The 14,221-nt window shown below is 36.1% G+C and overlaps 1 long non-coding RNA gene across 1 annotated transcript in view; it reads right to left on the bottom strand.

Annotated features, from left to right (window-relative positions):
- Positions 1 to 764: 764 nt before the first annotated feature.
- LOC136290637 (uncharacterized) overlaps positions 765 to 14,221 on the bottom strand; it is a 128,438-nt gene continuing 114,981 nt past the window's right edge. Inside the window, exon 3 of the long non-coding RNA XR_010721267.1 lies at positions 765 to 897. This is a non-coding gene — a long non-coding RNA (uncharacterized lncRNA). The remainder of the gene's footprint in view (positions 898 to 14,221) is intronic.

Raw genomic sequence — 14,221 nt, 5'->3', positions numbered from 1 at the left:
GTTCCTAGAGAAACAGATTAACATACATTTTGCCCGAGCCCTTACATGGCTTCCCACTAGGGCAGAAAATATATCATGTTTATTAAAAGGTACTGTAACTTCCACTGCAAAGCTGATTCCTTTTTTGCTCTGCTTGGAAATAAGTCTGCAGCTACAGGTAAGTGGGACACTGTCCTGTTTTAAAAAGTGGTCTTCCACATCCACAAATATAACTGTGGGGCCTCTTCCAGCTGTAATTCACCTCCTCTCACAACAGTGGGCACTGGGTACGTAGTTAACATTAGCAGCAACATAAATATATTCAGATTGATGTTGTAATGTGCAGAACAGGCCACACTATGGCTGGATTTGCATGTGTGCGGAGAGGAAAATGCCAAACATGAAGCTTTTATGCAAAACCTCTACATCCCAAACACTGCTTTCCTTTTCACAACCAGACAGAGTTTCTCTGTGGAAACACACAAGTGTGAGGCAACTATTACTACTTTCAAATTCCACACTTTTCTGTAGGAAAGTGATTTCTGTGATGTAAAGGAGTTGTCGCACCCTACAGAACTGAGTATCATGAACAATCTGTCTGTCTGCACCACACAGGAAAGCCATATGCCTTGGTGGAACCCAAGATCTTCCTTTGAGGCCATCAAGTAATCAGGGAAGGGGGACAGTAGAAAACAATTTCAAAGACAAAAAAAGCAATAAAGGCTTACCTGTGATTAAATTGCTGGTTCAGTGTTCAGCCTTTAATGGAGTTTAATATTGCTGAGTTTTTTTCTTGCTTTAATCGTATTTTACTCATTCTGTATCTCAGCCTTGTTTTCATGCACTTTGATAATCATGAAATATTCTGCTATATCATCCACCTTCTAAAAATGTAATTACCAGAAATGATGTTGCACACTGAAACACAGTAGAAATGAAAAATCAATAGCAAAACAGTCAAATTAATTAGTACTGCAAAAGAGAGGTATATCAGGATGCTTTTTTTCATGTCATCACATTAGCAGAATGATGAAAATAAAGCTAAAATGAACCTATTACTGTGGTCATTGGAGGTCCAAGACAACATGTTCAACAGCTAATCTCACTGGATTAACAGGATATCCAAAATTTATTTTCTGGTTTTGTATGAGCTTCTCTTCTCAGCATTGTCATGGAACAGTTAATTTTCAGTGGGATTTTGAATTTAATGAGGTTTTTTAATAAGGAAGCCTATTAACATTCACACTTGGGAATTAAAAGGGCATCCCAGTCTGTGAACAAATAAATAATTTTCCTTTTCGAAACTATTAAACAACCTGTGTATGCCTTTTAAGGTTGATCATTGCACCCACACTACAAGAGGTTCAGAAAATTTGGTGTCTCTGCAAACAAGATTTACCCCACCTTATGAGGATTTACCTCCTCACTTTTTCTCCTTTGTCTTACCACAAGGAGCTGCTATTTTATCAGCTGTACTGAGAGACTGGGCCTCCATTCCAGTGTCTTTTGCTTTACTGTTTAATCTGGTGGGATTTCAACAACAACGACAAAAGAAAAGTACTAGATATGTGAATGAGTATATATGTAAAAGAACACACATGCATATAGTTCAAGAGGTTTAAGACAAACTTACCAGATAAAATACAATCTGCCTCAGTTATTAATTATCATGACCATTCTAACAAGATAAGAACATTTAGCTTCTACATGTTGGAAATCAGAAGTGATAATCATTACTTTATAAAAGGCCCTCTGAACTTCTTTTCATGCCTTCATTCACATTCAGCTCTCTGAGCTTGGGAATGACCAGCAAAATCCCCACTGAGGACTACTGTGCAGGTACAAGTGTGTATGGTAAACTCTTTAATGCATTGATTGAACTGGTTTTTCAATTAATATAAACCTGCAAACCCCAATATTTTGCCCATGCTTGTTCAAAAAAGGGAGTTTACAGCATGAAGCTATATCTTGGTTTGGGAAGACAGATATCTGCCAGGTAATAAAAAAAAATAACTGGAGTTTCCTTTGGAATGGAGAGTGTAAACCCCCCCTCCACCCCTTTTTTTTTCTTTTTCAATTATAAATTTACAATCAGAGGCTCTTAGGCAAAGATTTGGGAAATAGGAATAGCAGTTCTTTACTAGTATGCATTACAAAGCAAACAAACACAACCCCCCCCCTTCCCCCCCAAACAACTACAGCATTAATAACAAACGAAAACAGTACCAAGAACCTTGATGGTTTTGTTTCACAAAACCCAGGGCAGTTTGGTTTCAGTGTCCCTGCAGGATCCTCAGAGAGCCAAGCTGAAACAGTGGAAAAGTCCCGGGCTGGTAGCTGGGATGGCAGGGTGTCCGGGCAGCGCAGGGGGTGCAGGGTCACGCTGCAGCAAGAGGAGCAGCGCCAAAGAAGCCGAAGGCGAGGCAGAACCGGCCCAGCTCCCGCGGGTGACAGAGAAAACTCAGGATTCAGGCCGAACCGGTGATAGTAGATTTCCCAGGACTGGATCCCTTTGGCCACAGTGAAACTCTTCCAGCCAGCAACAGCCGTTCTCTCTCTCCCCGAACTCCGGAAAAAGAAGAGCCCACAGCTGCCTCAAGCTTTGTCTTTTACCTGCATTATCTCCCCCTTCCACCTTTGTCCACCTCTTTGTTTCGGTTAAGTACTCCCAAGTATCCAACACTTTGTCTCCTTGGTAACTTATGGGGAAAAAATTCTTTAGAGAAAGAAGGAACAAACCTAACCCCCAACAAGCTATTAGAAAAATTCTCACAATTCTGTGAATAAAGCCAGTACAGGCAGGGTTCTGGGACCTCCTAATCTTTTGCATCTGACAGTTGTGCAGTCTGCCAGTTGCTGTATGCCAGTCCCTGTGATCTTGGGCAGAGCTGCAGAGACTCCTGCTGAGGGCAACTGGACAAGCACAATGTTCATCCTGCTTGAACATGCTACTCATGTTTTGGTTACACTGCCATAGAGTCACAGAATTTTTTAGGTTGGAGAAGACCTTTAAGATCAAGTTCAACCGTTAATCAAGCACCACCACCACACTCGTCACTAAACCATTTCCTCAAGTTCCATATCCACACGATTTTTTTGAAAACTTCCTGGGATGGTGGCATCAACTTAAGGCATCAACTCCACCATTTCCCTGGGCAGAGTATTCCAGTGCTTTATAACCCTTTCCATGAAGAAATTTTGCTAAGTATCTAACCTAAACAACCCCTTGCACCACTTGAGGCCATTTTCTCTTGTCTGGTCACTTGTTAGCTGGTAGAACAGGCTGACCTCCACCTGGCTACACCCTTCTTTCTCCTAGTTGCTGAGAGTGATTAGGTCTCCTCTGAGCACTTGTTTCTCCAGGCTAAATAACCCCAGCTCCCCCATCCATTCCTGATAAGAATTTGAAAAATAATTTCCCAATAGGAAGAAATCTAATGGAGCAAGAGTTACAGGTGGAGAAATAAGAGACACAACCTTGGTGTTTCAGACTTGAATAGGGAATGACCCCACATTTTAGTGTGGGTGAAACCATAGCCAAAGTCCTTAAGAATGAAATGGATGTTAAATTCAAAGATATAGCTTAATGTGAGAAGGAAAAAAAATAGAGATAGTGGAGTTTGTTAACTTTCTGAAAAATCCCAAACAATATGAGAATCTGGGAGAAAAAATTCCAAAGGAGGCAATTCTTACAAGTCTTCCAGGTACTGGGGAAACACTTCTAGCTAAAGCTGGAGATGCCAATGTATCATTTTATCACAATCAAGGGCTCAGAGTTCTTACAGATGTTTCTTGATGTGGGTCCAGCTCAAGTTAGAGGCTTATTTGCTCTTGCTCAGAAAAATACCTTGTCCATTCTCTTCATTGATGAAATAAATGCAGTAGGAAGGAATAGAAAGGGCAAATTTGGAGGGAAAAGAGAGCATTCAATCAGTTGCGAATAAAAAGATGTATTTAATACAAGCAGAAATGTAGTAATTTTGGCAGGTACTAACAGGCCAGATATATTTGAGGCCAAAATACTTTGACAGGCAGATTTAAAGTGAATTCACAGATATAGAATATGCATCTATTTTCAAAGTTCGCCTTAGACCTCTGAAACTATACATCATTCCAAGTAAATATGACCTAGCAAGAAAATTCACATCACTAACACCTGGCTTTTCTGGTGCTGATACTGCCATGTAAATGCTGGGGTAAGCAATTGTGTTATCTGCAATTAGAAGGGAAAGAAAATGACATACAAAAGTTTAAATAATAGTTAGAAATCTCTGGTGAAGGAATACTCTGACAGACCCAAAGTAAGAACTTCTCATGCTCTGACTGATCCTTTTTCCCTCTTAAGAATTTTCTTTGTAGTCAGATGGTACATTTTTGTTTAGATATGGCTAATGTTTTGTTTGTGTGTTTGGGGGTTTAAACGAGGTCTTCTATATTGTTCTGGGAAGTTATGTGTTGCCCTTCAGCTTTTCAAAATCCCTTCAGTAATTTTGTCTAAGAAAGAGTGGTTGCATTTAGAAATAGTACAGCTTTCCTTTCTTTCCTCGGATTTTTACTGCCCAGTACCAGTGACTTGTCACAATATCTTGCATAATCTTTGCATTCAACCTTCGAGAATCACAGAATCACAGAATGGATGGTTACAGTTGGAAGAGACCTTAAAGTTCATCTAGTGCCAAACCTCTTAACATGGGCAGGAAACTTTCTCTCATTTAAAAACATCATGTATGTTCAGCAGTCCAGAAAGCATTCATGGGTAAAAAACAGCTGAAAAGATTATATAAACAATCCAAGGAATAAGCATAGAAAGGGCAGGACACATAGAGAATGGGAGAAAGGTTGGCATAGGAAAAAAAGGGAAATGAAAAATGAGCACTACTTGAGCTGAATATTTTAGGAAGGTTGGGAGGAAAATAATCAGGATGTCAGCACACCAGCCACATTTTTCTGCCTTCCAAAGCTCAGTTTAGAGTTAATTCCATGATCTCTAAAGTCTTTGCAACATTCTTCCCTGTGGATTGTACCCTGTCTCTCTGAGGACAGTTTGTTTTTTTTCCTATAATCCATACCACTCTCTCTACCTTATTTAGTCTGGCAGGTTTCTCTTTTCAGTGATCCAGTTTTGCTCTTCTCTCTCTCCTAGTTTTGTGCTTTGACTCTAGCAACTTCCCTTTTTGGTATGTGGCAGTCAAACACACTTCTGCTCTCTCTAAGAGGACTTGTCATATTAAGCTTTACCTTGACAAACACATAAATACAGGCTTAATTTTGGGTTTGAACTTAAATGAGACACATTTAATGACTTGCTTAAAGCAGGACCTCAGTTTCATAATTCTAATCTCATGTTCTTTCAAGGTGTGCACATAGTGATTAATATATTTATAAGTTATTAATCATGTTGAAATTTTTATTTGCACACAAAAGCAGTTATTCTGTAAAATGTAATCAGTTGAAAACTGCCAGTCTCTGGCAGAATACCTCCCTGTTTGAAATGACTGTGTGGTATTTCTCTGTATGTGTGTGCTCTCACTGTCTAAAAGCAAATTGTTACATTGCATTGGGCATTACAATTTATGTTCTTTACAAAAAAACCCCAAAAGAATCCTGAATATATTTACACAGTAAAATATTTATTGAACCTCCCCTTGTGCTACCACCACCGTGCAATGTTTCTATTAAGAAAAGCAGACCACGGAAGATGGAAGATAATTTTAGCAGCAGTTCACATTGTGTGCTACTTCTGCTCCCATAATGCAGTGTATACACATTCCTTAATATGTTTTCAGATGCCTTCTTTCCCACTTTCAAGCCTTTTGCTATCAAAATCCATGCATGAATTTATGTAAACATAATAATTTGGCAAACTGGTACAGAATCTGAGCATTACTCTAGATTGGTTTAAATCTAGAATAGCTATTATTTTCAGTAGGACTGTGTGTATTTATACCAGTGTAAGGAAATTTTGGTAAGGTGCCTCCTAAGAGGAACAGCTTTTTTTATTCTCTTCATAAATGGGGTTTTTGCTCATATCTTTAACAATAAGGACTCCAAAAAGCAATAAATGAAGAAGGAGCTAACAGTCAAGGCTGTTAACCAAAAAGACAATTTAGAAAATACATACTATCTTATAGTTTTAGTAGTTTGGATTCGCTGGATTTTTTTTTTTTAATATGAAATGAAATATCAGGAACCATTCCATACTATAAAAAGGGTCTCTGGGGAACTTCAATTTTCACTTAATTTTCCCCTGAAAACTTTTGAAAGCTAGCCACAGACTTCAATACCCTTCACCTGACATCTGAGATTGCCAGTCAACTAAGGATTACCTTCATGATGAGTTTATTAATTTCTGTCAATTCTCGTAGTATCAACTGAATTTTCCAGTATATTTTTAAGAACTAAAACCCCTCCAAATCTCACCACTCCAAAAAAACTGCACTGAGAACTCCATTGTGACAGAAACCTTTGTCAAGCTCTGTGGAAAAATGAGTTACAGAGATAATATCGCCTTCTTTCAGTGTCTTAAGAACATTGTGAACTCTTACACTAATACCCCCAACATGAAAACGTCAGTATTTAGCAACAGATTAGAACAGTCAGAATACAAGGCAATCATTGTTGCGCAGTCATTTGCCTAATGTCTAATAACCTTTATACTTTAACTCACATGAGAAAGCAAAACTATGAAAAATTTAATTTCACTTAATTTTGTATTAGGAAGGGGGAAGAAATGACCTTTGGCAGAAACATAGAAATGCAAGTATCTGAAGTGATCATTCTGACAAGAAACACAGGCTAATAAGTAGGAGAAACTCACTCCAAAGACATATCTTAAAAAATGTAACCTAAGGGCTTGTTTTCACTGATTCCCTTCCTATGTTAAAAAGAAAAAAATCTCAAATCCCAAACCATCATATTGTAAAAAGGTCCCACTTTTTTTTATGTTTGATGTGAATTTTTTTTATTCTCTAAATTCACATTAATTCCCTCATTCCAGAAGTATTCACAGAATTATAAGGGAAAATCTGTATAAAATCGTTGACACAAAACTACCAAAAAATCAAGCTATTCCTTCAAAATTGAATCTTCTAACAATTTCAACCCCCCACAACTCAGATCAACTCCTCCTGAACAGTCTACTAAGAAATTGCGGCAAGATATTTTTATATGGTGAAATGCCCTTGTACTTCCTATAGATTCCCTCCTTAGTCATTGTGAAGAAGAAATGAATGAAGCAGAACAGGTTATGGCAGCCCTCTGAAAAACTGGAGACAGAGTTCTAATTTTTTTTTTCCTGATCTCAGGTTTTGGTTTTTTGGTTGTTTTTGGTTTTGTTTTTGGTGGTTTTTTGTTTGTTTCTTTTTGGGTGTTTTTTTTTTTTAAAAAAATTTATTTATTTACCATTATATCTTTTACTCCCTTAGAAAAGGCTGAAATATTCTGGATGTAACTCAAAGAACCTTCTGATCCACACAATCACTGGTTGGTTTCAGTGAAAAGATAACAAAACCCTCTCAGATTCCATGCTGCATTTCTTTGGTTTCTCAAACTTATAGTAATCATCATGGCCTGATCTGATGTGTTTTAAAAAATGAGCTGGGTTGTGAAGGTATTGTGTAAAGCATTATCTGGTGGTACTTCAACTGTGATTTGAGATCACCACACAGCTTGTGCCAGAGGCCTGCACAATACTATTGATTTGGATTTGGGCTGTTCTTTTCCGCTATTTATCTTTTCAGCAGAGGGTGACCTGATAGCTTTTTGTTAAACAAGTGCATAGGGAGATGGCTTCCAGCTACAGGAAGTTCTTCATCTGGCACAGAGTGATATGAGAAGATTTCAAGTTAAATATTAAGAGCTATAAATTAAGAGACTGCTTTTTAGTATGGGTTTTAATGTTTGGGGGTTTTTCACCTGCAAGATTTCATCTGATAAAAGTCCTCTATTATGACAGATTTACAATAGCAAATCTCGGGTTTCACCTAGCTGTGAATGTTTAAAAAATAGAATCACATTTTCATGTGAAATATTCCATTTGAAAAAAAAAATCAAATTCTTGAAAAATAAGTGTTGTGTTTGATTTTTTTTTTTTTTTAAATAAAACCAGATATAGGAAAGATAGCAAAATGTTGAATCCAGGCTAGAACTCGCAGCCAGGGATAAAGGCAGATTTTGATGCTGTAATTTGCAAGTGTCCTATGTACACATACAAGTTAACAAAGTAAAAACTGGTTGTGGTTGTCTTTTAATTTTGAAACAGTCTTTCACCCACAGCTGAATAAGTTGCTTGGAGACGCAGAAGTTAAGATTTAGGATTCTCAATAAAATGAATTACATAATCCACACACTGTTCATGCAATTATAGTCTCACAGCCAAGGGAACCTAATCTTAGCCACAAATATAGAATTATGACTTAAACCGAACCTCTCTCTCTTAAATCTTTCCTCCTAAATACCTCCCTGATCATCCATTTAATTAAGATCTACAGTGAATATTGTGAATATCAAACTCTTAAAGGTCATTGTGACCTACGAAAAACAACTGCGCATTTCTCTAGTGGATGAGTAAACATTGATAAAGTTTAGGCCAGTGACAGTGAAATAACCAAGGAAAGCAATATGCTGCAGTCCCAACTGAGACAGACACTGTCTGCTACACCCTTATCTGCATTTACTAATGATTAATTGTTGATCCTGACTTTTTCCCTTCACTAGCTTCTTTTATAACTCTCACTAAATTATACAGGGTATGAGGCAGACTATTCAAGGCACAAGTTTATTATCAGTTTATTCTGTCTCATTAGCCAAAACCTTCATTGTAATACACAGAGGAATTCATTATGCCTCTACTGGAGTTTAACTCATAGATAAAATATTCAGAATAATCTCTTCAACCTGAAATTAGACTGTTTTGCTTCCCCTAAACAGCTCAGTTTTATTTCCAGGTCAGTATAATTAAGAATAACTTCAGCTATAGGTAAATCTATTATTTTAATTTTTGGAAACATTTTCCAGGCTACCAAAAAAAAAAAAAATAGGCGAGAAAACCCAAAATCAAACCAAATCAAACAAACAACAACAACAAAACCCCACAAAAACCACACAACCAAAAAAAAAAAAAAATTAAAAAAAAAAAGCCACTAAAACTGCCCCCTGCTCCCTGTAAGTAAAAGGTAGAACTAAGTAAATAATATGGAACCATCATCCTGCTTTTAATTTTTTTCATCTCTAAAATCTATAAATAGGACAGGAGAAGTCAAGAAAGGGTTATACAGACATGATCCACTTTCTCAGAATTGATAGCTTTCCTGCATCCCTAGCTCAGGAAAGCCTGTTCTTAAATGAAACACTCTGCTACTATTTCTAGGGCATAAAATACAATTTCTGCACCAACATGACTTACAAGATACTTTAATTGCTAGTAGCACCATATCCCAGTGAGCAACAATATTAAGTCTACATATAAAACCATTTAGGAACACTGAGAAGTTTGCAAGTATATTTATAATATTTTTAAATGCTTACTTAACACTAATGAATCCAAGCTACTACTGAAGCATCATTTTGAAGCTTTATATATTGAATTCAGCATTTATTATGCACAGCCATACAACCCTGCACAAGACAGAAATTTTTGATTATAAGCTATAAAAATCTTGATTCTATCTGCTATGAAGTCCTAGTAATTCATATCTCTGAAGCAGCAACGATATGTAGAAGCAGCAAAAATTAATCAGGAGAGCCAGAGTTTTGGGGAAAAGTGTCTATTATTTCTAATGAAGTCTCTTTGCCAGTTCAGAGATTCCAGTGCAATTGCTTTTCTGTGAAGACATAATAAATTTTATGATGTAATACTTTCTAGACAATTATGGCTACTCAGATGTTTAAACCAATAAGCTACACCTAAAGCGTCACTTCTGTTTCACTAGGGCAAAATAAATTTCCTTGTGTGTTTTCAACATCTTCTTTGATAGATAAATAATCTCTATTAAGGTAAAACATTTTCTTATTTTGGATGAATATGCAAGTTAAGCCTGAGAAGATACATTTTTTTAAACAATAAATCCATGTGGGGTTTTTTTGTGTTTGTTTAATTTTTTGTTTTTGGGTGGTTTTCATTGTTATTGTTTTTTTGGTTTTGTTTTGGTTTTTGTTTTTTTTTTTAAACCTAGACTTGCTTTGTTATTTAAAAATATCAAAATGCCAGGAGAGATTGGAAAGACAACCTACTGCTAGCTAGAATTAGGACTAAATGAAAAGCTAAGTAATTCTAGCCTAGTGTTTAAATATCAACCAGACATCCAAACAAAAACCATAGCTACAAGTATCTAAAGCCACTTTTGTGTTTCATACACCTGACTGATGCATGCCTCAGGGATATTTGCTGATTCTCACAGGTTATGCATGATTGATACCTCATGCATGAATAGAAGAGCTACTGCTCCTGATAAAATTTGGTTCTAAAACAGAAAGGATACACACAATAACTGTGGAGTGAGCAAAAAATGCCTTAATTTAGTGTAGCAAAGGCAGCCCTAGAAATTTCCTGGTGTTCTAATAAGAGACATTACATATTAGGAGGGATCACTGTAGTAACTGTCAAATAAATCTTGCATGCAACATGTTTTAAGGTGAAAGATTACCCTTACAGAATATTGTTAAGGAAGCACAAACTACAACAACAAAAAACCAAACATATATCTGTACTGATACACTGAAATGGAAATCATGGGTTAATCAAATTTTTATTATTATTTTTTTTTTTTACCAAGCACTCTAATGGAAAAATCCTCCACGTCAGTAAACAAACACACACCTTTTTTGACCACTTAAAATAAGAGGTTAGGTTTGCCATATCTACAATTAATTTACAAACCAAACAGTTACAGTCACATAATGCAACTATAAAGGAAAATTCAATAATTTTTTCTTGAATGAGCTTACTTTCCCTGAATTACTTGATTTCTCAGGAGTCATTAAAATTTCCTCCTACATCTCTTGGGGGCTAACTCTGTGTAACACCCTATGACATTAATATCTATGAATAATATAAGCATACTCCATTACAATAGTAATACATAATATACATTCACCAGTTTCACTTTAGGAGTTTCATATTATACAGGTCTCTTTCTTAGGCCAGAAATTACCTCCAAGCTATTGGGAATAACTGCTCTTCTCCATCCAATATTGTAAAAGGCCTTGGAGCTTCTTTACAGAAACAAGTAGCTGTTGAATGATAGCCTCCAAGTCACAGAAAAGGGAACATACATCTGCCTAAACCAGCAGCTTAGGAGCTGCTGAAATAATCTTTGGCTATTGTTTTGAGAGGGAAGTGTAGTAATATATTTAATGGAGGAAAGTAAAATTGCAGTAACTTCAAAATACAGGCAGATGAAAGAGGAAGGCTTATGTGTTCAAACAAACACTATTTCAGCCAAACTCAAGTAAAAGGAGTTTAACTGTTGAATTTGAACAATCCAATTATTTCAAATTGCACACTTTAAAACAGGTAAGGACATCCATTTGTTAAAGAAATCTACTGCTACCTTACAGATAACAGAGAAAAAAAAAATGATTTGTAACTTCTAGATCAGAGAATGGTTTTTGTGGTTCTTTCTTCATTCTAGACTCACATATTTGCAATTTACTAGAATTAGTTTTTAGGGTTCTAGATCTCACGATAGGCTTCTGCTGAAATTTTGGTTCAAGGTATATTGACATAACAGTAATAATATTTTCTTACATCGGTCTGATGTTAGTTGTGACAGATAACAGATGTCAACTTCTCATTTTTAAATAATGATAGCAAATAGTTTTTAATCCTAGATGTAGGAGGTTTTAAAAACAGTTCTCTTGGAATGACTTTGAAAATCTGGAGTGTCTAATAACCCATAATTATAAAATCACTGAGAATAGAAATTCTAATTTGAAATGCTCAGTGCATTTCCAAATTTTGTATTACACTAGGGAGAATTCTTTGTCTTTTTTTTTAGTGGGGGAAAAATGAAAATTTCTTCCCTTCACTAATGTTCAAGTGCCTCATTGAGAATATTGGCTATTATCAGCACCAACAAAACATTATTAGGACATGTGCAAGAAAGAGAGCTGATGAAAAAGTGGAGGAGTACTATACAAGCCCAAGAACAGACAAGTCCTTGGTTGTCTGCCACTCTTAAAGCTGCTCTCCTCCTGGATCAGAGCAGTGACCTTGCCTTGCAGCTCTCACACTGCAGGCCAAGTCCATTTTCCTAGGCTGTGAATAACTGGTTTGGGAAGAAGTCAAACTCAAACTTTCTTTCAAGAAGCAAAATTCCCCTTTAACTGAGGCACTCACAACAAACAATTTTTATTTCAATTATCCACATCATTAGAAATTATTGTGCAAAACTAGTCATGATAACCAACATAAACTATGTTCACAGTCTCAGGGCAGAGTGACTTAATGTTACAGTATTTGGATCTCCAAGGTCTTTTGAGAAAACAACATAAACTCCGTCTTTCATGAGCCACTGAATGACCTAGGGACTCAATATTATCACTATGGAAATGGTTTGAATCATAAAAATACTGAGATACTGGCCTGCCTTCTCTGAGAGCTGTCTCCTGTTCAGCCCTGGCCACAGTATGACTGGATAGTGAGAGCTGGGGTTGGGGGAAGGAAGCTTGAAGGTAAAACAGCACACCATGCTGATTCTTGTTAGTTTAAAGGAAGTAAAACTTTAGCTACCATTATGTTTAGCCCCTTATATTATGATCTTTCCACACAATTTTATTTTTTTTCCTACCTCTAACTTCTTTAAAAGAGGGGGAGGATCAAAAGTATATATATATATATATATATGTATATGTATATACACATTTACACACACACACAGAGCCATCTATGTAAGTATAAAATAGTTGTTACTTGCAAAAAGCATTTATCCACAGGCAATTGTAGACATACTAAAGGAGAGGAGGTTGACACTGCATTCAGACAGTATGCACAGAAAGAAATTAGATAAACAAGGATGCCTCATAATGAAATCTGCTTTGTTGATAAGAGGACAATCTATCTGATTGCTGATTTCGCTTACTTCCTGTTGTTGCAGAAATGTACTGTGTAGAGAGATAGCAATGCAACAGTCATTTGAAAATTGAAATTGAAGATGTAGTCATCATGAAACCGGAAATTGTTTTGAAAAACTTACAGCTAGCTCCTTCACCTCCCACAGAAACATTTTTAATACAGAGCTATAGAAGGTATATGTCATTTGGGACTTACAATTTTGACAGAAAAGTCTATAAATATGCATTTAAAAACAAAAAGGAAGTTTACATTTAGGATTTATGTTTATATTTTGTGGCTGGATAGCGACTATACCTGGAAAATCACTAGTTTACTTTTTTGGAAAACAGATGTGCAAAGGATGTGTTTTTAATGTCGACATCACATGAGCCTCTGCTATTTTACAGATTCATTGAACCTCATGGAGAAAAAAACCAACAAATGAAGAAAATATTTTTCCACTTTAAGCACCAAAATAAGACAAAATCCACCAAAAGTGTCTTGCAACTCTCTAGAATGTGTGGTTGCTTAAAATATAGGATAATAGAAGTACATAATATTATAAGATGCGTGGAATTATTTGGAAACATTTGTATTATTTCCTGTTTAACAGGTTAATATGTACTTGCAGGAAGTTTTGTAATCCTTTTGAATCAATGTGTTATGGTATGCCATATTTTCTAAATATCCTGTACAAGAATCATTCCTCATGAGAGAGTGAAAGAAATCAGTCTAAACAAATTTAACTTTACAATTAAAGCAAATGTACACAAGCAAGAACCAAAGAGTAAATCACTTCCTTTCCTGCAGCATTTGTTTACAGAACTTCAGCTCATTTCTCCTTTAACATGTCAAAGAAACCTCTATACATAACCATATGAAAGTATGCCAATACATGAGAAAAAGGACAAGTGAACAGAAAGCAAGGAGAGAGGGAGGGAGTGAAGAAAGAATGAAAGAACAAAAGAGGGAGTAATTTAGGAAATCAGCTACCAAAAAGCAGAATTACATGCACATTGAATCCTTAGGTGAATTTTTGATTTTGTTAAATTGACATAGTCATTTGTAAAGAAGGCAGCATTTATTCACAAAGTAATGATTTTTTTGCTCCTGCTGCAATTGAGTGAGTCTCCTCATGTCAATATTCCACTTTTATCTTCTTTGAATAAGAAAACTATCAACAAGATTAAG

Source organism: Chamaea fasciata, unplaced genomic scaffold, assembly GCF_029207755.1.
Source record: "Chamaea fasciata isolate MVZ Bird 193981 ecotype frontalis unplaced genomic scaffold, bChaFas1.0.hap1 SCAF_6, whole genome shotgun sequence".
Lineage (NCBI taxonomy): Eukaryota > Metazoa > Chordata > Aves > Passeriformes > Sylviidae > Chamaea > Chamaea fasciata.
The sequence above is the reverse complement of the archived record's forward strand: the minus strand, read 5'-3'. Positions and strand labels throughout refer to the sequence as shown.